We start from the raw sequence: 27,979 nt of genomic DNA, 5'->3' as shown, positions 1-27,979 counted from the left end.
GCTTTCACCCACAACAGATATTCCGGAACCTCGCTATTTTTATCGTTAAACAAGCTCGGACTGAGCTACAGCACAGGGGTGCAGGCGTGGGACCCTAACCCTAACCCCGGGAGGTCTGCGCCCCAGCCCCGCCGGGCCGGTGCTCGAGGACGGGTGCTCCCCGCGCCACCGCCCCCGCAGCCCACCCCGCGGCCCAGTTCCTGGTGGCGGGGATGGCGCGGCGAACGGGCGTTCTGCCGCCGCTCTGTTTGTTGCGGCTGGTGGCGGCGCAGCCGCCCGCCCCGCACCTGGTGGTGGTGCTGGCCGATGACCTGGGCTTGGGCGACGTGGGCTGGCACGGCTCGGCCATCCGCACGCCGCGGCTGGACGCGCTGGGGGCGGGCGGCGTGCGGCTGTAGCGGTACTACACGCAGCCGCTCTGCACCCCGTCCCGCAGCCAGCTCCTCAGCGGCCGCTACCAGGTAGGGCGCAGGGCGGCGGTCGAGGGGGAAACCCGGGAAAACTCAGTCCCGGAGTTGTTGTACAGGCATGGCAGCGTATCGTGAAAAATATCCCTGTCTTAGTCATCTTCTGTTATGTACTTCTGAACTGGCCAGGCACGCAGTCAAGATGCAGTCAGAAGCAGATCAGCACTACGTGCTCGGTTTATGCAGCTAATTTTCCAGTGCAGCGTTTAAATGCATCCTAACCTGTACATTCTCCTTCATATGATGCCGTAGATGTAGACATTTATGGGCCCCTTGATGGAGTGCACACAGACTGAGCCTTAGTCTGGGTATCTAGCTGCTTCGTCATCATAGTTATGATTTTTCCCATTTTTTTTTCAGTTGCACAGGTATAAGAATTGGACTTTATCATACTGCTATACTTTTTTTTTTTCCCCTCTACCTCTTATTTTTATTGCAACTTTGGCAAAAAATGGTGGTGGTGGGGAGAAGAATACAACATGGACAGAAAGAAGAAACTCACAAAGGGTTAAGCGTATTTCAGAAACTTCCCCTCTCTCTCTAAAAAGTCCTGCATGTACATGTTAACCATAGTGATTTGTCAAAGAAACTGTTCAGAATGAAAATAAATGTCATCCTGTAACAGTGGATGTTATCTCTTGTTGTCACAGGAAGGTTGTTCTAGGTGATACTTTTTCCAAGCAACATTTGTTCTGTTCCTAGAAACTCCAAGAGTCAATAATAAAGAATAGGAAGATGTAATTGACTTTTTTTTTTACCAACTCTTTAAATTGTTTTATGTAAATAACCTAAAACATGTCTTCATTTTGACTATTTCTAGAATACAGTTCATACGCTGAACATGCTTATCTAGAAATGGGTCAGGGTTAACTGGACGTTGCTGCATCTGATTTTAAAGTGGAAATTGGAAATGCTCATAGTTCAGTCTTGATTTAAATTCATCATATGCATCTCACTTGATAATTTAATCATCTTCATGTTGACCTTTTTACAAATGAGTAAAATAATATTAGAAAATGGAAGTAATTTTTCTATAAAATTGAGGAGACATTTTGTGCAGGAAATAATTATGTAGCAAGTATATGGGATTTTGTTTTGTTTTACCCATTGATATGATTAACAATTGCTCAGAAATTTGAGAAAGTAACCTAAATCTGGTCCTGTCTGGAGTTGGAATTTTGATAGTCATCTTGCACTCCATAAAGAAAGAAGAGCAAAGGTATTGGTTTATGAAAGCGATAGATTTATTATTATTGTTATTATTGTTATTTTCCTCTCCTTTTTCTTGCTTTCTAGAGACAGTGGAAGAAATTACAATGCTTTGCTAGCTTGTGTCTTTCACTATATTAATAATCTTTTTTGTAATGCTGCATTAAAAAAAAAACAAAACCAAACAAAAACAAACAAACAAACAAAAACCACCTAAGGGTTTTTCCAGCTCCTGTTTCAAAGAAAATTAGTAACTAGTATACCCTTTGTGAGAGTCTACTTACCCACTCGCCTAAGATCAGGGCTTATTTGGTTTAAAAGTGAATTCAAAGTGTTGCTAAAGCAATGCTTTTAAAATTAATCATGCAGCTTGCTACACTGGAGTGCTTAGTGGAGTTATAAAATCTGTTGTCTTGTGGTCTAGGGGGTCTTGGAGGTTTTGTGCTTTGACACGTTACTAGAATTGACAGATTACTAGAAATATTTAGTAAACAAACAAGATATTTATACTTGTATGTGTATGTTTCCTGACCTAGGTTTAGGGTAGTGTGGTTTGGGTTTTTTTTTCCAGTCACAGTCAGCTTATAGTACACAGTAACTGAAGAGGTTTCTTGCATCAAGCAAAATGTACTACTTGGAGTATCGTTATCAGTCATGCTTTTGTAAAGAGATATAAAATTCACCACTTATTAAGATTGGAAACTTATGTGGAACTATTAGAGTTTAGATCTAGGCAGCATCTAAAACATGTTATCCCCAGTATCCAAATGCTTTTTTTGTTAAAGTGCTCACACTCACTTTAAGTATGTAAATAAATATACAAATGTGCCAGGTGACTATTCTCTGATACAGGTAAAAGCTTGGTAGCTTCACCTGCCATGCGTCTTTTTGCCCACCTCTATCCCATTTAAAATCTCTCACTCTGTGTTGAGATGTTGTCCCTAGCCTTCAAAGAGACCACAATGGTAATTGTTACCTGTTAGGATTTTTAGATGAAAACACAAAAGGCTCTGGGGTTGGGTTTTTTTATTGCACTCGATTTATGCCTGGGAAGATTTTGTTAACCCCTGTGGTGCTATTTCCTTGTCTTCCTCCATACTCCTCCTGTCCTCTACCTGTGGCTTCCTAATCTTCCTTGGTGCTACATCGGTGAAAACAGCAGGCCCTAAAACTAATGCTAGCTTCTGGTGTAGCTTTGTTTCTTTTTGCACCTGCTTATAAAGTAGCCTACAGGAATGTGTCACTGTGTTGTAACTAATATCTCTTCCTTCTTTTCTCTACTAGATCCACACAGGTTTACAACACCAGATAATTTAGCCATGCCAGCCCAGCTGTGTACCACTGGATGAAAAAACTCCTCCCAGAGCTACTTAAAGAGGCAGGATATGTTACCCACATGGTGGGGAAGTGGCATTTAGGGATGTACAGAAAAGAATGCCTTCCAACCCACATTACTTTGGTAATGGTTAAATTTAACATGGGCAATAAATGTGGTGTTAAAAATAATGAGAAACTGCCTGATTCTTTGAAGAACAGCAGATTTATTATTAGTGTATAAGTAAATCAATACTTGGGCATGCGTGTTTCCAAAGTATAACTGCTTAAAATAAGATAGTGCCTTAAATGCATGCCCAAGATTTACAACTTATTGAAGAAAATATCATAATTATTGAGTGGCTCCAAAGAAAGTATTTCTCTCTTAAGACCTGCATTTAATTTGTCTCCATGATGGTTAGAAGATTTAAGGTGTAGTGATTGGTTTGTTTTTAGAAGTGTCTTTAATCTGAATGTTTTGGGTTAGATCAGACAGTAGACATCACTTGCTCTGCAAATAACGTTACACTTCTAAAAGCTGATATTTTTAAAAGAGAGAAATAGATGTCATACCATGCTGTTTTCATACTCTGTGAACAGAGTAGCATTGGTTTCCCAGAGCCTGTGGCAAGGAAGGTGGTGTGAGAGCCTCTATAAAACAGCATCCAAAAGGTGTGTTATAGGAACTCACAAATTATGAAGTCAAGTCCTCAGATTAAAAAAAAAAGTGCCAGAATTAGATTGTCCAAGTGTGAGTGTGTTACAAAGCAACTTGTAACTGCACGTAGTTTATTCTTCCTCTTGCGAAGGCTCCTGTCCCAATATTGATTGGACATTTAATAGTTTTGCACAAGTATAATATATATGGATCATAATATAACGGCTCATTGCTTAAATGTATATGCCTCCTCCCGCATTGACTGCCTGCTCCTGTCCCTTCACAGGAGCTTGGGATCTTTTTGACAGCATAGATGTAGATAGGCTGGTGCTCGTCGTGAAATCTCACCCTGGGACTGAGCAGGCTCTTAATGCGGGGGCCTTAATACAGGCTGGCTCTAGGCATGGTCGTTGGGTGCCCAGCGTGACATTATTTTTCAGAGAATGTAGTAGTTTAATATCCTATAATGTTCATGTAATTCCAGTAGGCGTTGATTGCAATTAGGGGCATTTGATTCTTTGGCAAATTTGATACAGTCTCCCGCAATGGGCACTCAAAATGGAAAAACACAACTTGCGACTGAGTATATTGATGTAGGCAGTCTGCCCACAAAATCACTCTTTATGCTTTAAAAGAAAAGCCATTTTTTTCTCCTAAAAATGTATTAGAAGTTTGTATTGTATTTAAAATAGAACTTCATTCTTTCTGTACATACTTTTTTGCACAAGTAACTGTATTTGAAGCTGCTGAATAAAAATTCAAGTGAAGTTCCTCCATTTTGGATTTTTGTCCCCGGTTTTAATTTGGTTTTGCGTAACTTCAGAATATATTTTCCCAGATTCAGCTGTTTTTTCAGGGTATTGGGGAATAAATCTGAAATCTAATTTCAGAAATAATAATTACTGAGATTCAAACAATTTTGAAGAGTTTTGTTTCTGGTCAATAAAAAGCAAAGGCACTCAATGCTTAACAGGATATCCCTTGATAGGAGCAAATCTATACCTCTAGAATTTTTGCATAGTTTGTTTCTTTTGGGTGTCTTTAAATAATAATGTCTCTTTTTTTCACCAGTTGGTGTCAGCAGTGGATCAGAAATTACTTTGCAGCTGACATAAAGAATACTTCATAATTGGATGCCTTTGAATAAATGTAAAAAAAAAAAATCCAAACTTTCTAATAGAGAGAAAAGTCTTATGTGAAAATACAAATATACAAAATCATAGGTCATTGCCTTTGCTATCAGTGCATTAGTTTAATGCTAATGTCTGATATAGTTATGAATATAAAGTCATTGAACTGCTTTCAAAATGTTTTGTGTGTTTTGAAATTATTACTTGCATTAGCAATAAAAAGTCTATGAAGTGTTAAACGTTGAGCTACTTAGACCCATCAAGGGATGTCACTACAGATTGTCAAATGTTGGATGAGTGTTTCAGCTCAAAACCACTAAAGTTTTGACATTTATTTTTTTACTTCCATCCCGCCCCCGATGTATCTGTTTATATGACATTATGTTGGCCCACTTACTTGTCATCTTTTCCTGTTCTAGGCTATCTTCTGTGGAGTGAGGGTTATTATTCTCATGACCATTGCGTCCTCATCAAAGCAAATAATGTAACACGCTGCGCTCTGGACTTTTGAGATGGAGAAGAAGTTGCAACTGGATTTAAAAACACGTACTCCACTATTTATTCACAGAAAGAGTTATAGATCTTATAGCCAATCATAAAACTGAGGAGGCTGTGAGAGACTGAAAGAGTTAATGTGAGGTTGATGTCTCAAACATTGTAGCAAAACAAGTTCTGCAAGTTCTGCATAGCAACGATAGACCGCAAATGAGAAGTCGGTTAACGGAGGGCGTGGAGGGCGTATCGGAAGATTCGCAGTTCCGTGTTCTGCCAAGCAACGATGACTTATCACAAATGGCAAAAGGTCATACAGAGTTTATTTGAGGAAGGGGTTCGCGACCACCCGAGAAACCCTTCGCGACCACTGCCCCCCCAGTGACGCCTGCGCAGAAAACCGAGAGGCTGCGTGACTGGCGTGGTCGGGGGGGGTGGTGGTGGAAACGACTATAAAAGGACACCAGCCTAAGGAGCGGCGCGCCCCCATCACTGGAGGGTTGCTGCATCCGTCATCGTGGGATCCAAGGGTGGTGGTGATATCTCTCTACCTCCTTTCTCTTTCCTTTTTCTTTTTCCTCTTCTCTTTCTAAATGTTTCAATAGAACCCACATTGCCTACCGTTACGCTTTTCAAGTTTAGGTTGCTTACCGTTACGCTTTTCAAGTTCAGGTTGCTTCTACCTTAAATAAAAGGTTTAATCGATCGTTTGGTGTCGTTTCACCTTAATTTAGCCCGAGGGAATTTCGAAACCTCTACGACCTGCCCCCCCCCGCCGGTTTGCCCGGTCCGGGTCGTAACAGAGGTACAGTCACCAGCTGTTACTTTGATAACTTTTAACACTAAAGAATATTTAAAATAATGTTAATGAAATATTAATGCAGAGACCTATGCTTGGGCTGTAAATCAGGGCTTTTCAGCAGGGTGCACAGTGACAGCTAAATGTGAGAACTAGCACTGATAAAACTTGCCTTGTCTCCTATCAGAATCAGTTTTGGCTGCACAACCGTGGCCTGCTACCCTTCTCCATTTCTTTTTTAATAATAAAAGTAATGAATTTATAGAAATTATTTAGCATGTAGTTTGCTCTTCTAAAAAGAGAATGGAAAGTTTAGTGGGAGAAGTTTCATAGAAAGAAACTCTGTGTTATGAAGAAAAGATACACTTGATGTTTTTCCACAGCTTCACATAAGTCCTTTATCAAAGTTTTATTAGTTTATGCTTAGGGATTAGAAGAAAGAAGTGTAAAAGAAATCAAAACACAGTGCCTGTACCTGTGGATGAATCGGGGCTGCTTTTGCTGCAGTAACTTTGGCATTTAGTACTTCATGTTCAACTAATTTCCATTCTATCCCTTCCACCCCAGCCCCTCTTTCTCTTCCTTGCTTTTCAGTCTGTCTGTGAACCTCTTGAGTCTCTGAAGAATACATGAAACTGTATTCCTCTATTAAAGATGGAAAGAGGTGCCATTATGCAGGAATGGTGGCTCTTATGGATGAAGCTGTAGGAAATCTTACTGATGCTCTGAAAAGATATGGTCTTTGGGACAACACAGTTCTTGTTTTCTCTACTGGTAACTTAATTTAAATATTCTTTCAGTAATACCTTTGATATGGTGTTTAACAAGCTGACTGCAGAGACATCTGCCCCCTTTGTCCTTCCTCAATATATTTTGTAACTACAGAAGAGTGATGAAAGTGAAACAGAACTTTATACCAGAAGGAGCAGTTTCTCTCCCCCCTCTTATGGCTATCTCAAGCATGACTAAAACAGCTCTGAAGAAGCATCTGTGGAAATAGGGGATACTCCTATTGGAGTAAAAACTGAGGAGTACGGTGAAGTTGGAGGCATCTTACTTGCCACTGTGGTCACCGAGTATCTGTCAGAAATGAATCCTTACTGAGAGCTATCTACCAAATTAATTTGTCCTGAGCTATAGGTAGCTGTCCGATCAGTCTATAAATTGCCACATGTTGCATGAGGCACAAACTGCCAGACAGCAAGCACTTTGAAGACAAAACTCTTTCTTTCCCTTACTTTCATGTAACATGTAATTTTTGTCTTGCTTGAGATATTTTGCTGGCACCTTACTCCTATGAAGCAAAGGTCTGTTAATAAAAAAGCTTAATATGTGATGATACAGTTTAGGCTGCCAAATTACAGGTTAAGTTTTTGTATGTATTAGTACACGATCTGGTTTCTAGATTATTAGGATAATGCAAATAATACATTACAAAGCAGTCTCCTTTATTTCCAAATTAGGAATAAAACAGAACCTTTTTGAAATACAGCTGCTTGGCTGGGTTTCAGGAAAATAGTTGTTCTTGTTTGATTGGGACTGGGAAGTAGCCTTTGAATGCTTACAATTGCTCTTTTGCCCAGTCTTTACAGATTAGGGCTGTCAAAATGACAAATTCATTTTCTGTGAACACTTTAAAAAAACCAAACCAAACCAAAACAAAAAAAAACCCCAAGTTTTGATGAAAATGCAGTGATGTGTTTTGAGTTTAGCAGCTGCTTCATATAGGACTTGGAATCTTGGAATTTCATTTTAAGTCCAAACTGTTTGCCTTGTGGTGTTACATTTGTGTCCAGGTTTTGGCTCTAACAGGATTTGATAACTCTTCTATGCTTGTTTCTGCTTACGATGTTTTCATGTTTAGAACTGAAAGTAAGCAAATCCATATGGAAAATGATAGCAATATTTATTCCATATGGAAAAAATCCAGTCTTTGCTGATGGGGTCCTGGTAGAGTTATTTCAGTAATGTTTGTTCAGTACATTGTGGAATAAAACTAAAGACATCTGAGTTGGAATTATGGGGTATGACTGAATTAAAAAGACAAATTTATTTTTTGTTTATAAACATTTTTTCCAAACAATGACTGTATATCCTGCTTTTAACAGTAGTTATCTTGCAATCAGTTACAGGTACATTTCAACAAGAGTCAGAATCTAGTGTCTGTCCTATCTAATGGGACTTGTCTTGAGTTAATTAACATTTTAAACTGCCAGGAATGGAATTTAATATGATTGAAATGCAGGGAGATTGGGCCTAGATCAAGCAGATCAGAGGGCAGTGATTCATTTTTTCCAGTGTTCTCTCTTCACTTCAAACAATTATTCTTTACAGGCATAAACCATTGCATGCATTAAAGACCCGCTTTCCAAAAAAACAAATGTTGAAACCATCATTAAGCATTTAAAAAAAAAAAAAAAGGAAAAAAAGAGCGTGAAATCTATTCAGCTTTTCTATACTATATTTATTGCTTTCGCAGATGGTGTGTTTTAAAATGGGCATTAGAAAGTGGTTGAAAAGAAACATGAGAGGGTCTGCAATTGGGTGTCTTGTGCAGAGACTTGTGCTATATGAGATTTCTCTGCACAGCTTTCAAGTCCTTTGTAATTGGGAGTCTTAGTATGCACTGGTAGTTATAATATGGGTATATACTTATAGTATGGTATTAACTTTAGCTCTTGAGGGCATGCCTGCTTGAGGAAGCTGTGCCCCATCTTCCTGCCCCAAGTGCTCTTCTGGAACCTGTAGACCCTCCTCTTGTTCGGTATGGCAAAAGAGACATATTTTCCTCTAGGATAAGGAATTCTCTCCAAGAAAGTTCTTCCCATGTTGTGGAGTTAAGAATCAATTTAAGGATTTAAATGAAGACTGCAATGGAGAATCTAGGGAAGGATAAAATGCATCCATAATTTTAATGAGCAGTATCTATGTGTCTCCTCAGCATAGTAGTTAAAGACACAGGATCATAAAAGCACTCTCTGTTTTGTAATAAACCTGTGTAGTTTGAAAACTGTAGTGTTGGAAACCTGTAGAGGAAAAAGAAGTGACGATCCTACTTTTGCAGTAGGTTTTACTAGATTCATTACTAGTCCCTGTTTAATTGTGGCCAAAATTCACACTTGGATGTTTGCATCTCATTCCTTCAAAATTCACCAAAAAAAAAAAAAAATTTACAGTGATCATTTGCTATTGTGTGCTATACCAAGTAGCGTTAAAACAAACATACAGTCTTCCAGTCGATTCCTTCACTGTGAAATGTCAACCCCAAAATTAGAGATTTCTTTTTAGTGGGTGCTCATTGAAATACTCTAGGAAATTATATAATCTTTGCTCTCGTGGTAGATTTCTTTTTATTAAACTCTTTTGTGTTTCTTCCTATTTGTATATGTTATGGCTCAACCAGGATTCCCTTGAAAACATGCCAGTTGGCAAATGGAACTACTGCACATTTTAAAAGGGCCTTTAAAGTTCTTTAAGGTGACCTGATGGAAATACTGGGCCAAGAAAGAAGTAATCTGGTCATTAGCAAAGTCTGACTCCATCAAAGTAAAGCAACATCTCTGGTGTCTTTTTGAACAGACAGATACACAAGCTATATCTACAGGTAAATAAAGGGGGGGGGGAGATGACCTAGTTCAATGGTATGTGGTTTTATATTTGTGTATCAAGTAGTAGCTTGACAATTCTTGACTGGTGCAATATAAAATAGAATTTGCTTTTATAGAGCACCTTTTATACTGCAGATACAAGTAAGTCTATGCTAATGAGATCAGTGGTGAAAATGAAGTAATTGCCTGTTCAAGCAAAACAGAAAAAAATGTCTTGGGTGCCCATGGCCTTTTATCTGTTTGAAATCAAAAAGAACGAGATGTAGGATTTACTTTTCTTTTTAGGAAACATAAGAGAATATAACTACAACTTTCCTGAAGAAGATCTTGATTTAAAATAACTAGAAGTCGTAAAAAGCATTAAAGTGGTACAAATTTACCTCAGCATAATTAACACTGCCTTACAGTCCAAGTTTTGCTTCAGATGTAGACCTATGATTAGAGGTAAGAAATGGGGATTTACTGTGCAAACGCAATCCCACGAATGGGTTTTCCTTTGCCAGAGGCAGGAGTAACCCAGACTGTCTTCCCCAGCATATTTTTTATGTGCATGACAGGGACTTTATCCCCCTCTACAGTACGTAAGAGTCTTGATTGGGCAGGGCCAGCTCGAATGGCAGATCCCCTGGTATTGACTAACCAGGTGGCTTTTGCTAAATGTGTATCCTAATGCCTGAATATCCCACCACCCATTGCTCTCAGCGTAGTCTTTAGCAGTCCATTGTATCGTTCGATTTTCCCAGAGGCTGGTGCATGGTAGGGGATGCGATAGACCCACTCAATGCCATGCTCTTTGGCCCAGGTGTCTATGAGGGTGTTTCGGAAATGAATCCCGTTGTCTGACTCAATTCTTTCTGGGGTGCTATGTCGCCACAGGACTTGCTTTTCAAGGCCCAGGATGGTGTTCCGGGCGGTGGCATGGGGCATGCGATATGTTTCCAGCCATCCTGTGGTTACTTCCACCATGGTGAGCACATAGCGCTTGCCTTGTTGGGTTTGTGGGAGTGTGATATAATCAATCTGCCAGGCCTCCCCATATTTATATTTCAACCATCGTCCTCCATACCAGAGAGGCCTTACTCGCTTGGCTTGCTTGATTGCAGCGCATGTTTCACATTCATGGATAACCTGTGCAATAGCGTCCATGGTCAAGTCCACCCCTCGATCACGAGCCCATCTATATGTTGCATCTCTTCCTTGATGGCCTGAGGTGTCGTGGGCCCACTGGGCTATAAACAGTTCACCCTTCTGTTGCCAGTCCAGATCCACCTGAGCCACTTCAATCTTAGCAGCCTGGTCCACCTGCTGGTTGTTTTGATGTTTTTCAGTGGCCCGACTCTTGGGTACGTGGGCATCTACGTGACGTACTTTTACAGTCAGGTTCTCTACCCGGGTAGCAATATCTTGCCACAACGCGGCAGCCCAGATGGGTTTACCTCTGTGCTGCCAGTTGTTCTGCTTCCACTGCTGCAACCACCCCCACAGGGCATTTGCCACCATCCATGAGTCAGTATAGAGATAAAGTACTGGCCATTTTTCTCGTTCGGCAATGTCCAAGGCCAGCTGGATGGCTTTCACCTCTGCAAACTGACTCGACTCACCTTCTCCTTCAGCAGTTTCTGCGTCTTGGCGTATAGGACTCCATACAGTAGCCTTCCACCTCCGATGCTTTCCCACAAGGCGACAGGACCCATCAGTGAACAGGGCATATTGCTTCTCATTTCCTGGTAGTTTATTATACAGTGGGGCTTCTTCAGCAAGCGTCACCTCCTCCTCTGGGTATATTCCAAAATCTTTGCCTTCTGGCCAGTTCATGATCACTTCCAAGATTCCTGGGCGACTGGGGTTTCCTATTCGGGCCCGTTGTGTGATCAGGGCGACCCACTTACTCCACGTAGCATCGGTTGCATGATGTGTAGAGGGGACCCTCCCTTTGAACATCCAGCCCAGCACCGGCAGTTGGGGTGCCAGGAGGAGCTGTGCTTCAGTACCAACCACTTCCGAAGCACCTTGAACCCCTTCATATGCTGCCAATATCTCCTTCTCAGTTGGAGTGTAGTGGGCCTCGGATCCTCTGTATCCCCGACTCCAGAACCCTAAGGGTCGACCTCGAGTCTCCCCTGGTGCTTTCTGCCAGAGGCTCCAAGTAGGACCATTCTCCCCGGCTGCGGTGTAGAGCACATTCTTTACATCTTGTCCTGCCTGGACTGGCCCAAGGGCTACTGCATGAACTATCTCCCGTTTAATTTCTTCAAAGGCTTTTCGTTGCTCAGGGCCCCATTTGAAATTGTTCTTCTCTAAGGATAAACCCCCCATAATTCAAGAGTATGAAGTTAATGACCTGCTACGCCACCTGGATGCTCACAAGTCTATGGGGCCGGATGGGATCCACCCGAGGGTACTGAGGGAGCTGGCGGAGGAGTTTGCCAAGCCGTTCTCCATCATTTACCAGCAGTCCTGGTTAACTGGGGAGGTCCCGGACGACTGGAGGCTTGCCAATGTGACGCCGATCTATAAGAAGGGCCAGAAGGAGGATCCGGGGAACTACAGGCCGGTCAGCCTGACCTCGGTGCCAGGGAAGATCATGGAGCGGTTGGTTTTGAGGGTGCTCACGAGCCATGTCCAGGACAACCAGGGTATCAGGCCCAGCCAGCACGGGTTCATGGAAGGCAGGTCCTGCTTGACCAACCTGATCTCCTTCTATGACCAGGTGACCCGCCTAGTGGATGAGGGAAAGGCTGTGGATGTGGTCTACCTGGACTTCAGTAAAGCCTTTGACACTGTCTCCCACAGCATTCTCCTAGAGAAGCTGGCGGCTCACGGCCTAGACAGGTGTACTCTTCGCTGGGTAAAAAACTGGCTGGACGGCCGAGCCCAGAGAGTTGTGGTGAATGGAGTTAAATCCAGTTGGTGGCCGGTCACGAGCGGTGTTCCCCAGGGCTCAGTACTGGGGCCGGTCTTGTGCAATATCTTTATCAATGATCTGGATGAGGGGATCGAGTGCTCCCTCAGTAAGTTTGCAGACGACACCAAGTTGGGCGGGAGTGTTGATCTGCTCGAGGGTAGGAAGGCTCTGCAGAGGGACCTGGACAGGCTGGATCGATGGGCCGAGGCCAACTGTATGAGATTCAACAAGGCCAAGTGCCGGGTCCTGCACTTCGGCCACAACAACCCCATGCAACGCTACAGGCTTGGGGAAGAGTGGCTGGAAAGCTGCCCAGAGGAAAAGGACCTGGGGGTTCTGATTGACAGCTGGCTGAACATGAGCCGGCAGTGTGCCCAGGTGGCCAAGAAGGCCAACGGCATCCTGGCCTGTATTAGGAATAGTGTGGCCAGCAGGAGTAGGGAGGTGATCGTGCCCCTGTACTCGGCACTGGTGAGGCCGCACCTCGAATACTGTGTTCCGTTTTGGGCCCCTCACTACAAGAAGGACATGGAGGTGCTGGAGCATGTCCAGAGGAGAGCAACGAAGCTGGTGAAGGGCCTGGAGCACAAGCCTGATGAGGAGCGGCTGAGGGAACTGGGGTTGTTTAGCGTGGAGAAGAGGAGGCTGAGGGGAGACCTCATCGCGCTCTACAACTACCTGGAAGGAGGTTGTAGTGAGGTGGGTGTTGGTCTCTTCTGCCAAGTAACTAGCGATAGGACGAGAGGAAATGGCCTCAAGTTGCGCCAAGGGAGGTTTAGATTGGACATTAGGAGAAATTTCTTTACTGAAAGAGTGGTCAGGCCTTGGAACAGGCTGCCCAGGGAAGTGGTGGAGTCACCATCCCTGGAAGTATTTAAAAGACGTGTAGATGAGGCCCTTAGGGACATGGTGTAGTGGGCATGGTGTGTTGGGTTGAAGGTTGGACTCGATGATCTTAGAGGTCTTTTCCAACCTTAATGATTCTATGATTCTCCCGAGTCACTTGATGGAGAGGGCTTACAATCAGGCTGTAATCTGGAATATGCATTCTCCAAAAACCCACAACGCCTAAGAAAGCTTGTGTTTCCTTTTTACTAGTTGGTAGGGACATGGATGTTATTTTGTTGATCACATCCATTGGGATCTGATGACGTCCATCTTGCCATTTTATTCCTAAAAACTGGATCTCCTGTGCAGGTTCCTTGACCTTACTTTGTTTTATGGCAAAACCGGCCTTCAGAAGGATTTGGACTATTCTCTCCCCTTTCTCAAAAACTTCTTCTGCTGTGCTGCCCCATACTATGATGTCATCAATGTACAGCAGGTGTTCTGGAGCCTCACCCTGTTCCAGTGCAGTGTGGATCAGTCCATGGCAAATGGTAGGGCTGTGTTTCCACCCCTGGGGCAGTCGGTTCCAGGTGTGCTGGACGCCCCTCCAAGTGAAAGCAAACTGTGGCCTGCAGTCTGCCACCAAAGTGATTGAGAAGAAGGCATTAGCAATATCAATTGTGGCGTACCACTTGGCTGCCTTTGACTCCAGTTCGTATTGGCACTCCAGGTGAGTTCACACGGCATCATTCAATGTTGGCGTGACTTCGTTCAGGCCACAATAGTCTACTGTTAGTCTCCACTCTCCATTAGACTTTCGCACTGGCCATATGGGACTGTTAAAGGGTGAGCGACTCTTGCTGATCAGTCCTTGGGTCTCCAGTCAACGAATCAGCTTATGGATGGGAATCAGGGAGTCTCCGTTGGTGCGATATTGCTGCCGGTGCACTGTTGTGGTAGCAATCGGCACCTGTTGTTCTTCAACCCTCAACAACCCCACAACAGAAGGGTCCTCCGAGAGACCGGGCAAGGTGGACAGCTGTTCAATTTCCTCCGTCTCCAGGGCAGCTATACCAAAAGCCCACCGGTACCCTTTTGGGTCCTTGAAATACCCTCTCCTGAGGTACAGTTAACTCTTGGGATCCCCCTGTCACTCCAGAAATACAGATGGGTTCTGCCCCTTCATAGCTTGATGGCATCAGGGTACACTGTGCACCGGTGTCTAAGAGAGCCTTATACTCCTGTGGCTCTGATGTGCCAGGCCATCGAATCCACACAGTCCAGTAAACCCGGTTGTCCCTTTCCTCCACCTGGCTGGAGGCAGGGCCCCTGTAGTCCTGGTCATCGTATTCACTACTCACTTCTTGTAAGTGCAAATCAGAAGTCCCTTTATTAAGATCGGAAGTCAAATCAGCCCTTCTACTCTGTCTGGGGAACTGCTCACCGGAGACTGGAGCAGCAGTTTTCCTGGAAGAACCCCCTTTTGTGGTTGTTTTTCCTTGCAACTCATGTACCCGTGCCTGTAGGACTGAGGTAGGTTTTCCATCCCACTTCCTCATGTCCTCTCCGTGGTCACGCAGGTAAAACCACAGGGTGCCCCGGGGTGTGTACCCACGATGTCTCCTCTCTTGAGCAGAGGGACGCTTGCTCCTAATGGCTGAAACACTGGCCCGTGCAGGTGGGGAGTAGGACATATCCTCTTTGAGTTGCTGGAACTCCCAGGACAGTTTTTTGGACAATTTTTCCACAGCAGAGACGCAGGCCCGTAGGGAGGAAGAGAGACTTTCTTTGTATTGCCAGAGTTGGTCAGCCAATTCATCCACTGTTTGTTCCTCTTGATCTTTCCAGGTCATTATTGCCAATGAGTTTGCATGCGATGCTGGTGCGCTCTGTACAAACTTCTGCCACATGGGTCGTGTGCACTTGACTTCATCTGGATCTTTGGGTAACTGCTTGTTGTCCTGGTCATCATAAATCACCTCCAGCATGGCTAATTCCCTCAGGTACTTGATACCTCTCTCCATGGTGGTCCACTTGCCTGGGTGGCATATAACATCTTCCTTGAAGGGATACCTCTCCTTCATGCCTGACAGGAGTCACCTCCAGAGGCTGAGGGCCTGTGCCCCTTGTCCAATTGCTTTGTCAATGCCCCCTTCCCTAGCAAGGGATCCCAGCTGCTTCGCTTCCTTCCCCTCTAATTCCAGGCTACTGTCCCCATTATCCCAGCATCGGAGCAGCCAGGTGACAATGTGCTTGCCTGGACGACGACTGAAATCTTTCTGCACGTCTCGCAGCTCACTCAGGGATAGGGATCGGGTGGTTACCATCTCATTTATGGGTTCTGCTTATTCTTCCTCCTGTTCTCGTGATGGCCCTGGTTCATCTTCATCCCTCACTAAATGAGCTGATTTTCTTGTGTATTTCTTCTATAGGGGCGACTGATACTGGCATGGGTTGGTTCTCTGTCGCAGGGATTGGAGTAGCCACAGTGCCTGTCAAGGGGGTTAGAGTAGCCGCAGTGCCTGCCATGGGGGTTGGGGTAGCCGCAGTGCCTGTTGTGTGGGTTGGGGTAGCCGCAGTGCCTGTTGTGGGGGTTGGAGTAGCTGCAGTGCCTGTTGTGGGGGTGTCCTGGTTTCGGCTGGGATAGAGTTAAATTTCTTCCTAGTGCTGTGTTTTGGATTTAGTATGAGAAGATTTTGATAACACACTGATGTTTTCAGTTGTTGCTAAGTACCCGGTCAAGGACAGCTTCCATGCTACCAAGCAGAGGATGGGAGGGAGCATAATCGGGACAGCTAGCCCAGCTGGCCAACGAGGTATTCCATACCATGTGACGTCATGGTCAGTATATGAATGGTAGGTGTGCTCCAGGAAGTAGCGATCGCTACTTGGTTATCGGTCAGCGTGGATTGTGAGCAATTGCATTGTGCATTACTCATTTTGTATATTCTATCATTATCATTATTATTATTTTCCCTTCTCTGTTCTATTAAACTGTCTTTATCTCAACCCACGACTTTTTCTCACTCTTACCCTTCCGATTCTCTCCCCGTCCCACTGGGGGGGGCGGGGAGTAAGCGAGCGGCTGCGTGGTACTTGGCTGTCTGCTAGGTTAAACCACAACAGGGGGTTGGGATAGCCGCAGTGCCTGTTGTTTTGTTGTCAGATCCAGAAACTTTTCCTTCCCCTTGAGGGTTCTGAGTGGTGTTAAACAGGGCTCGGTAGGCATGGGCCAGACCCTAGCACATTGCAGTGATTTGTGTCTCCCTAGAATTGCCAGGGTGACAGCATACTTTTTCCAAATATTCTACTAGTTTTTCAGGATTCTGCACTTGTTCAGGGGTGAAGTTCCAGAACACTGGGGGTGACCGCTGTCCTAGGCACTTGCCCATGCAATCCCACTCCCCCTGCCACTCATAACTCTCCAGCCTTGGGGCAGACCTCTGCATGATATTCTTAAATTGCTTATTATCCTTGGACAAAACCGAAACAATATTCCCAAGGAATACCAATAGATGTATCTTAACTGCCCAGGGATGTTCAAGGTACTGACAAGTTATTGTAACGAAGGAGAAAACATCATAGAGGAAGGTAGTGAAGGGGCCATCCTGTATTTCCTCCATAAAAAACCTCTCAGAGGAAGAGGTATAATTGCTAATGGTCTCCATGAGGTGGTACCCAAAGTACAGTAATGGCTTCAGTACAAAACCCAAATACCAGATAACGCCCAAGGCCAGTGTTTTAATAACAATTCTCCCAGGCAAAACATCACTAATCACTGCAGAGCACAGCAGACTGCAAAACCCAACACCGATCTTTTGCATGTACAGCAAAAACAAGAGCATGGTGCAGATCAGATAAACTAATATCGAGACTAGATGAATCAATATTGTGACCGGCAACTGTTAACAGATATAAATTCCTTAATACACTCTGGTTAATCTGTTTTTATTTCAAACCCTTTGTGCCCCACATTGGGCGCCAAAAAGCACTGTTGTGGTTTAACCCTAGCCGGCAACTAAACACTATGCAGCCGCTCACTCACCTCCCCACCTCTGGTGGGATGCGTGAGAGAATTGGGATAATAAAAGTGAGAAAACTCATGGGTTGAGATAAAGACAGTTTAATAACTGAAATAAAGTAAAATAGTAGTAATAATAATAATAATGATAATAGAATATACAGTGCAAGTGATGCATGATGCAATTGCTCACCACCTGCCAACCGATGCCCAGCCAGTCCCCGAGCAGCGATCGCTACACCCCGGCCAACTCCCCCCAGCTTATATAGTGAGCATGACGTCATATGGTATAGAATACCCTGTTGGCCAGTTTGATTCAGCTGTCCTGGCTATGCTCCTTCCCAGCTTCTTATGCATCTGGCAAAGCATGGGAAGCTGAAAAGTCCTTGACTCTGTGTAAGCACTACTTAGCAACAATTAAAACATCAGTGTGTTATCAACATTCTTCTCCTACTAAATCCAAAACACAGCACTATACCAGCAACTATGAAGAAAATTAACTCTATCCCAGCTGAAACCAGGACATGTGCATAGCATGTGTTTATAGTTTTTGCAATATATTATAAGTAATTTGGGTGGAAACTTGCTAACATTAGAGCAAAGGAATCCAACCTCTAATTTCAGTTCTGTATTAAAGCTACTATCCATTGTTTTATTTAACTTTCATCTTTTTAATATGCTAAATAATTTTGAAGCAAAACTCCTCACTGCTCTTTCTTCCAATATGTCTGTTAATTCTTAAATGTGGATTAGCACTGTAGTGTCTGGCAGTTGCTAGAAGAGGGCTTTGAACAGTAAAATATGTGGAATTTTTCTCTTCAAGCCTTGGTTTACATTGCTAAGAGGACACCACGTAAATCCTTTCCTTAATGGAGCATATGATAGCGATGACTCTTTTTACTCCAAAAGATGGTCTTTTTATCAATTTAAAATTATGATTAATAAGAGCTGTCTTGGTTTCGGCTGGGATAGAGTTAAAATTTCTTCCTAGTGCTGTGTTTTGGATTTAGTATGAGAAGAATGTTGATAACACACTGATGTTTTCAGTTGTTGCTAAGTATCTTGTCAAGGACAACTAGCCTCCAGGAAGCTACCAAGCTACTACTCTCCCAAGACTGGGAGGAGGGAACATAATCAGGACAGCCAGCCCAGCTGGCTAATGGGGTATTCCATACCATGTGACGTCATGCTCAGTATATGAATGGTAGGCGTGTTCCAGGAAGTACCGATCGCTACTTGGTTATCGGTCAGCGTGGGTGGTGAGCAATTGCATTGTGCATCACTCATTTTATATATATTTTTTATTATTATTATTATTATTATTTTCTCTTTTCTGTTCTATTAAACTGTCTTTATCTCAACCCACGAGTTTTTTCCTCACTCTCACCCTTCCGATTCTTTCCCCGCCCCGCTGAGTGGGGGGGGGGAGTAAGCGAGCGGCTGCGTGGTAATTGGCTGCCTGCCAGGTTAAACCACGACAGTTCTTTTTGGTGCCCAACGTGGGGCACGAAGGGTTGATATAATGATAGATCTGATCAAAGTGTGTTAAGGCAAAATTGTTATAAGCATTCATTATATTGATTGGTCACAATGTTGATTTATTGGCTTTCAAAGATGTGGGGGTGGCTCTCAATGTTGCAATATGTAATACCTTGCTTGCAGTATATGTTCCCGGTTGTGCTGTTTATTGCTATTCAGAACTGGGCCAAGATTATCATTTTGCTGCTGTTTTATGATGTGATAAAATCGTTGGTTGTAAGTCTAATCTAGTACCTGTACTCAGCACTGCCGTCACCTCTGTACCTTGGGAACCACCTCTTAGAAACTATCAGTAATTACACTTTTTTCCCCTCGGAGAATGAATCTAAGGAGGAGACAGGATGGGACACTTTGTCCGACTTGTTCATCTTCCCTTCCATATCTTCAGAAAGTCCTTTTTCTTCTATCCTCTTCATAAATACGTCCACAATATTCCCTGAGTATTTTGAATATCTTTGGGATGTTCAAACAAGCATGTTCATATTGCTATGTCTCCTGAATGTGGTTCAGGTCTTGTTTAGGGTTAAACAACTATTTAGGAATACTGTCCAGAGATCAACCCCGGCAACAGACACAGTGGCTACTCAAACCCCCACGACAGGCACTGCGGCTACTTCAACCCCCATGACAACCACTGTGGCTAATTCAACCCCCACGACAGGCACTGTGGCTACTCAAACCCCGGCAACAGTCACCGCAGTTACTCCAACCCCTGCAACAGGCACTACAGCTACTCAAACCCCAACAACAGACACTGCTGGTACTCCAACCCCCGTCACAGGCACTGCAGCCACTCAAACCCCGGCAACAGTCATTACAGTTATTCCAACCCCCACGACAGGCACTGCAGCTACCCAAACCCCAGCAACAGGCACTACAGCTGAACCAGAGGACCAATCCTTCCTGGTATCCGTCGCCCCTGTACAGAAGAAGAAACCTTGGAAGTGGAGGTCAGGTCGTTTAGAAAGGGATGATGGAAAAGCAGGGCCATCACGAGGAGGGGAGGAGGAAGAGGAAGAACGAGACAGAAACCACCCGATCCCTATCCCTGAGTGAGTTGCGAGATATGCGGAAAGATTTCAGCCGTCGTCCAGGCGAGCATATTGTTACCTGGCTGCTCGATGCTGGGATAATGGGGCCAGTAGCCTGGAATTAGAGGGGAAGGAAGCCAAACAGCTGGGATCCCTTGCTAGGGAAGGGGGCATTGACAAAGCGATTGGAAAAGGGACACAGGTCCTCAGCCTCTGGAGGCGACTGCTGTCAGGCGTGAAGGAAAGGTATCCCTTCAAGGAAGATGTTATATTTCGCCCAGGCAAATGGACCACTATGGAGAGAGGTATCCAGTACCTGAGAGAATTAGGTGTGCTGGAGGTGGTTTATAGTGACCTGGACAACAACCAAACGCCCAAAGATCCGGATGAAGTCCAGTGCACGCGACCCATGTGGCGGAAGTTGGTACGGAGTGCACCAGCGTCATATGCCAGTTCGCTGGCAGTACTGTGCTGGAAAGAGGAAGAAGCACCAACGGTGGATGACGTGGTTAGCAGACTCTGGGAATATGAAGAAACTGTCTCCTCCTCCCTTGTCTCGGCTGTGGAGAAACTGTCCCGGGAGGTCCAGCAACTCAAAGACGATAGGTCCTATTCTCCACCTGTACGGACCAGTATCTCAGCCATTAGGAGTCAGCGTCCTACTGCTCAAGAGAGAGGATATAGAAAGTACACACCACGGGGCACCCTGTGGTTTTACCTGCGTGACCGTGGAGAGGACATGAGGCAGTGGGATGGAAAACCTACCTTGACCCTAGAGGCACATGTACGTGAGTTACAAGGAAAAACAATGACACAAGGGGGTTCTCTCAGAAAAAATGCTGCTCCAGTTTTCAGGAAAAACCTGTCTCACGACGGTCCAGTTTCCAGTGAACAGTTCCCCAGACAGAGTAGAAGGGCTGATCTTACTTTGGATTGTAACGAAGGAATTCTTGACTCGCGTTTGCAAGAAGTGAGAAACAGATACTATGACCAGAACTACAGGGGCCCTGCCTCCGGCCAGGTGGAGGAAATGGACAACCGGGTTTACTGGACTGTGTGGATTCGATGGCCTGGCACATCAGACCCACAGGAGTATAAGGCTCTCGTAGACACCGGTGCACAGTGTACCCTGATGCCATCAAGCTATAAAGGGGCAGAACCCATCTGTATTTCTGGAGTGACAGGGGGATCCCAAGAGTTAACTGTACTGGAGGCCGAAGTGAGCCTAACCAGGAATGAGTGGCAGAAGCACCCCATTGTGACTGGCCCAGAGGCTCCGTGCATCCTTGGCATAGACTACCTCAGGAGAAGGTATTTCAAGGACCCAAAAGGGTACCGGTGGGCTTTTGGTATAGCTGCCCTGGAGACGGAGGAAATTAAAAAGCTGTCCACCTTGCCTGGTCTCTCGGAGGATCCTTCTGTTGTGGGGTTGCTGAGGGTTGAAGAACAGCAGGTACCAATCGCTACCACAACAGTGCACCGGCGACAATATCGCACCAACCAAGACTCCCTGATCCCCATCCATAAGCTGATTCGTCGACTGGAGAGCCAAGGAGTGATCAGCAAGACTCGCTCACCCTTTAACAGTCCCATATGGCCAGTGCGAAAGTCTAATGGAGAGTGGAGACTAACAGTAGACTACCGTGGCCTGAACGAAGTCACGCCACCACTGAGTGCTGCCGTGCCGGACATGCTAGAACTTCAATACGAACTGGAGTCGAAGGCAGCCAAGTGGTACGCCACAAATGATATCACTAATGCGTTCTTCTCCATCCCTTTGGCAGCAGAGTGCAGGCCACAGTTTGCTTTCACTTGGAGGGGTGTCCAGTACACCTGGAACCGACTGCCCCAGGGGTGGAAACACAGCCCTACCATTTGCCATGGACTGTTCCACACCGCACTGGAACAGGGTGAGGCTCCAGAACACCTGCTGTACATTGATGACATCATCGTATGGGGCAACACAGCAGAAGAAGTTTTTGAGAAAGGGGAGAGAATAGTCCAAATCCTTCTGAAGGCCGGCTTTGCCATAAAACAAAGTGAGGTCAAGGGACCTGCACAGGAGATCCAGTTTTTAGGAATAAAATGGCAAGATGGACGTCGTCAGATCCCAATGGATGTGATCAACAAAATAACATCCATGTCCCCACCAACGAGCAAAAAGGAAACACAAGCTTTCTTAGGTGTTGTGGGTTTTTGGAGAATGCATATTCCAGATTACAGCCAAATCGTAAGCCCTCTCTATCACATGACTAGGAAGAAGAATGTCTTCAAATGGGGCCCTGAGCAACGACAAGCCTTTGAACAAATTAAACAGGAGATAGTTCATGCAGTAGCCCTTGGGCCAGTCCGGGCAGGACAAGATGTAAAGAATGTGCTCTACACCGCAGCCGGGGAGAATGGTCCTACTTGGAGCCCCTGGCAGAAAGCACCAGGGGAGACTTGAGGTCGACCCTTAGGGTTCTGGAGTCGGGGATACAGAGGATCCGAGGCCCACTACACTCCAACTGAGAAGGAGATATTGGCAGCATATGAAGGGGTTCAAGGTGCTTCGGAAGTGGTTGGTACTGAAGCACAGCTCCTCCTGGCACCCCGACTGCCGGTGCTGGGCTGGATGTTCCAAGGGAGGGTCCCCTCTACACATCATGCAACCGATGCTACGTGGAGTAAGTGGGTCGCACTGATCACACAACGGGCCCGAATAGGAAACCCCAGTCGCCCAGGAATCTTGGAAGTGATCACGAACTGGCCAGAAGGCAAAGATTTCGGAATATCCCCGGAGGAGGAGGTGACGCTTGCTGAAGAAGCCCCACTGTATAATAAACTACCAGAAAACGAGAAGCAATATGCCCTGTTCACTGATGGGTCCTGTCGTCTTGTGGGAAAGCATCGGAGGTGGAAATCTGCTGTATGGAGTCCTATACGCCAAGTGGCAGAAACTGCTGAAGGAGAAGGTGAATCGAGTCTGTTTGCAGAGGTGAAAGCCATCCAGCTGGCCTTGGACATTGCTGAACGAGAAAAATGGCCAGTACTTTATCTCTATACTGACTCATGGATGGTGGCAAATGCCCTGTGGGGGTGGTTGCAGCAGTGGAAGCAGAACAACTGGCAGCACAGAGGTAAACCCATCTGGGCTGCCACATTGTGGCATGATATTGCTGCCCGAGTAGAGAACCTGGTTGTAAAAGTACGTCAGGTAGATGCTCACGTACCCAAGAGTCGGGCCACTGAGGAACATCAAAACAACCAGCAGGTGGACCAGGCTGCTAAGATTGAAGTGGCTCAGGTGGATCTGGACTGGCAACATAAGGGTGAATTATTTATAGCTCGCTGGTCCCATTATGCCTCAGGGCCATCAAGGAAGAGATGCAACATATAGATGGGCTCGTGATCGAGGGGTAGACTTGAGCATGGACGCTATTGCACAGGTTATCCATGAATGTGAAACATGCACTGTCATCAAGCAAGCCAAGCGAGTAAAGCCTCTTTGGTATGGCGGACGATGGTTGAAGTATAAATATGGGGAGGCCTGGCAGATTGATTCTATCACACTCCCACAAACCCGCCAAGGGAAGCGCTATGTGCTCACCATGGTGGAAGCATCCACCGGACGGTTGGAATCATATCCCGTGCCCCATGCCACCTCCCGGAACACCATCCTGGGCCTTGAAAAGCAAGTCTTCGGGCGACATGGCACCCCAGAAAGAATTGAGTCAGACAATGGGACTCATTTCCGAAACACCCTCATAGACACCTGGGCCAAAGAGCATGGCATTGAGTGGGTCTATCACATCCCCTACCATGCACCAGCCTCTGGGAAAATCGAACGATAAAACGGACTGCTAAAGACAACGCTGAGGGTAATGGGTGGTGCGACATTCAAGCAATGGGACACACATTTAGCAAAAGCCACCTGGTTAGTTAACACTAGGGGATCTTTCAATCGAGCTGGCCCTGCCAATCAATACTCTTACGTACTGTAGAGGGGGATAAAGTCCCTGTCGTGCACATAAGAAATATGCTGGGGAAGACAGTCTGGGTTACTCCTGCCTCTGGCAAGGGAAAACCCATCTGCGGGATTGCTTTTGCTCAAGGACCTGGGTGCACTTGGTGGGTAATGCGAAAGGATGGGCAGGTCCGTTGTGTACCTCAAGGGGATTTGATTTTGGGTGAAAATAGCCAATGAACCGAATTTTATGATGTTAATTATTATATGATATTTTATATCATCATTATCTCTATGGTTGCTATAGCAGCAAAATCACCCGGATTAATGAAGAACGAACTAACTCTAATGAAACCGAGCCAAGTGCAACGACGGTAGAACCGGACGAGCACAGCAATACTGGAAATCAGAACCCGCTTCAGAATGCAACAGCCCAACACCACACATCGTCTCTCCTGCCCTCAAAGACTGTTATGACAGATGGAGCCCAAAGTCATGGACTAAATGAACTCAATGGACATTTTAGAGGGATGGCCCATAGACTAAGGGAATGATATCTGTGTATATATAAATATAAAGACGAGAAAGGTGAGGGTGATTAATTAGAATGTATTAGAAATTGTGAAATCTAAGCATGAAGGAAATGGTATAGAATAAGGGGTGGATACTGTCCTGGTTTAGGCTGGGATAGAGTTAAAATTTCTTCCTAGTGCTGTGTTTTGGATTTAGTATGAGGAGAATGTTGATAACACACTGATGTTTTCAGTTGTTGCTAAGTATCTTGTCAAGGACAACTAGCCTCCAGGAAGCTACCAAGCTACTACCCTCCCAAGACTGGGAGGAGGGAACGCAGCCAGGACAGCTGGCCCAGCTGGCCAACGGGGTATTCCATACCATGTGACGTCATGCTCAGTATATGAATGGTAGGCATGTTCCAGGAAGTACCGATCGCTGCTTGGTTATTGGTCAGCGCGGGTGGTGAGCAATTGCATTGTGCATCACTCATTTTATATATATTATTTATTATTATTATTATCATTTTCTCTTTTCTGTTCTATTAAACTATCTTTATCTCAACCCACGAGTTTTTTTCGTCACTCTCAGCCTTCCGATTCTCTCCCTGCCCCTCTGAGTGGGGTGGGGAGTGAGCAAGCGGCTGCGTGGTATTTGGCTGCCTGCCAGGTTAAACCACGACAAGAGCACAGACTGTCTCGGATATACTGATGTTTATACAGTCTCTCTCTCACACACACCCGTAGAGATTTTTTTCCAAAATTTTATATTATCTTTTCTTAATAATGACTTCTCAGTCTTTTTTTTTTTCATTCCAGTATATTGTGGCTTTTGTCTAATAAAATTTTGGGGTTTTTTGCTTGTTTCCAGCTTCTGGTTTGGTAGAAACCAGGGATCTGACTTTCACTGGTTCCTTGAGGGCAGTTTTTTTAACTTCTTCCTAATGTCTTTGTTTCTGAATAAACTTCTGCTCATTTTCTTTTGCTGGTAAGGGATTTCAGAGACACTTTTAATTCTAGATTGTTGTTGCAGGTGAATTATTAAGAGAAGTCATCGTTATGGGGTTAACAAAAAGGGTTTTATTAATGATCAAACAATGATCAAATGGTAATTAATCGATGATTGAATGAAAATCAAATGGCAATCAAATGGTGATTAAGCAATAACTGAATGTTAGTTAAACAGTGATTTAACAATGATCTGACGATGATGTAAGAATGATTTAGACAGCCGTCAAACACTACTACTTACTACACTTCTAATAATTAAGCTATAGGTGGATATATATAAATGTCGCTAGCATACAATATACTTTTAGGCCTAATGTAAAATGTCGCTTACCTTGTTATAGATATCAGATGCCGGGTAAGGGGTCTCTCAACTGGAGGAGTGTCGTGGTTTAACCTGGCAGGCAGCCAAATACCACGCAGCCCCTCACTCACTCCCCCCGTCCCCCCCAGTGGGACGGGGAGAGAATCGGAAGGGTAAGAGTGAGAAAAACTCGTGGGTTGAGATAAAGACAGTTTAATAGAACAGAAAAGGGAAAATAATAATGATAATGATAGAATATAAAAAATGAGTGATGCACAATGCAATTGCTCACCACCCGCGCTGACCGATAACCAAGTAGCGATCGGTACTTCCTGGATCACGCCTACCGTTCATATACTGAGCATGACGTCACATGGTATGGAATACCCCATTAGCCAGCTGGGCTGGCTGTCCTGATTATGTTCCCTCCCATCTTGTGTACCTAGCTCAGTCAGTAGGCATGGGAGCTGTCCTTGGACTAGGAGGGCACTCAGCAACAACTGAAAACATCAGTGTGTTATCAACATTCTCCTCATACTAAATCCAAAACACAGCACTAGGAACAAATTTAACCCTATCCCAGCCGAAACCAGGACAAGGAGTAACCTTGAGAGGTGTCCCTACTCATGGGGGAGATCACTGCTGTGCAGCCTGCTGCTGTACAGGAGAGCTCAATGGGCTCGGAGGGGCTACAGATTTTTATAGCGTAAAGTGATTGACTCATAGTCAACCCCCCCCCCGTTTGGTGTATGTGCAGGTGTGCAGCTGTAGCAGTTTTAGTTTTGTCTAGTCCGAGCTCGGGCTGGTACTGTTAGCTTCTCATAAGACATGGCCTAGACTCCTTAGTTCCTGAGGAGATATGGCCTAGCACAGTTCTCATGGTTTGCACAGCAGGGCTGACTTCAGTCAGGCCTACTTGTCGGTGATGCATGAACCAAAGTACTGTTCACTCAGTCAGAGTGGGTGCATCCGTCACAATTGTCCAAGCCAACTGAAGGACCAATTGGTTAGAGCACTTATTCACTGGTTGTGTTGTTAGAGGTGCTAATTTTGAAGGTTGTGTTGTCAGACAGATTTATTTTTTTTAGTAAACCTGCTCAATTACAGATCTGAAGACCTGATTTAATCAGTCCTCTCAGGAGGTTCTGAAAGGTTCAGTGCATTGTCAGCAAGGAAAGTGCCTGAGAATCTACTGCCTGAGCATCTACTGCTTCCTAAAGAGGAAATAAGCACAGGTGTCTTAGCTGCAAGCACCTTCAATCAGACAAGTTATTTGAGTCCATATATTCCCAAATACTACTTCTCTATCTTGATTATTTAAGCTTGTTATTATACAGGCAAAAGGTACATCTGGTCACTGTACTTGCATTGGTCAGAGTTATTGCATGCCGATGATAAATAATGAAAGGTGCATGTGTTTGGTGTTTAATACTCCAGTGCTGGCTTTTATTCTTTTTTTAGACTTTTTCCACATTAAAGTATGGGTGGTAAGAATAAATGTTTTTAGAAATAAAAGAATATCTTCTCTGCAGTGTTGTGTGTTGCACAGGACGTCTGGATTGATGCCTTAAGTTGCAGATAATAGTAATGAGACATCTAGACTGGTTTGTAAGAATATATTATCAAAGGTGGAAATGTTATGATGGAAATTAGTTAAAAAATGAAAACCGAGAAGATGTTGATAGTCAAGTAATATATTGATTTTTTTTTCCCCTGTTCTAAAATCCTATGAAAACCTAAAATGTTTTGTAGGAAATGTTTATTTATCTTCCTTTCCTTCTAGCATTAACCCCTCCCCACCCACCCTGCTTTTTCTGTGCAAAACCTAACATTCAAAATCAAGTTCCTGAACAGAGGATGACCTTGTGCCAAAGATACTCGCTTCTTTTTTTGCTTTGTGTTTAAAATTCCAACATAAGTGGAATCTTGAATTTTTTTTCTTGTTTTGAGCAAATGCCAGTGATTAAAGTGAAGTTCACTTGTAAATAAAACTCAGAAATGAATTTTGCCCAGAGTCACAAACTGGCCATTTTTGTTTAAAGCTTTGACTTAAGCATGCTAATAGTTATCCTATCATTGTTATTATTATTATTATTATCATCATTATTATTTTCCCTTCTCTGTTCTATTAAACTGTCTTTATCTCAACCCACGACTTTTTCTCACTCTTACCCTTCCGATTCTCTCCCCGTCCCACTGGGGGGGGCG

At 44.5% G+C, this 27,979-nt stretch overlaps 1 pseudogene; it reads left to right on the top strand.

Annotated features, from left to right (window-relative positions):
- The first annotated feature begins 212 nt into the window (after nt 1-212).
- Nucleotides 213-27,979, top strand: part of LOC142074676 (arylsulfatase B-like) — a 103,716-nt pseudogene continuing 75,949 nt past the window's right edge.

Source organism: Calonectris borealis, chromosome W (genome assembly GCF_964195595.1).
Source record: "Calonectris borealis chromosome W, bCalBor7.hap1.2, whole genome shotgun sequence".
Taxonomy (NCBI): Eukaryota; Metazoa; Chordata; class Aves; order Procellariiformes; family Procellariidae; genus Calonectris; species Calonectris borealis.
Note: the sequence above shows the minus strand (reverse complement) of the source record. Positions and strands in the feature narration are given on the sequence as shown.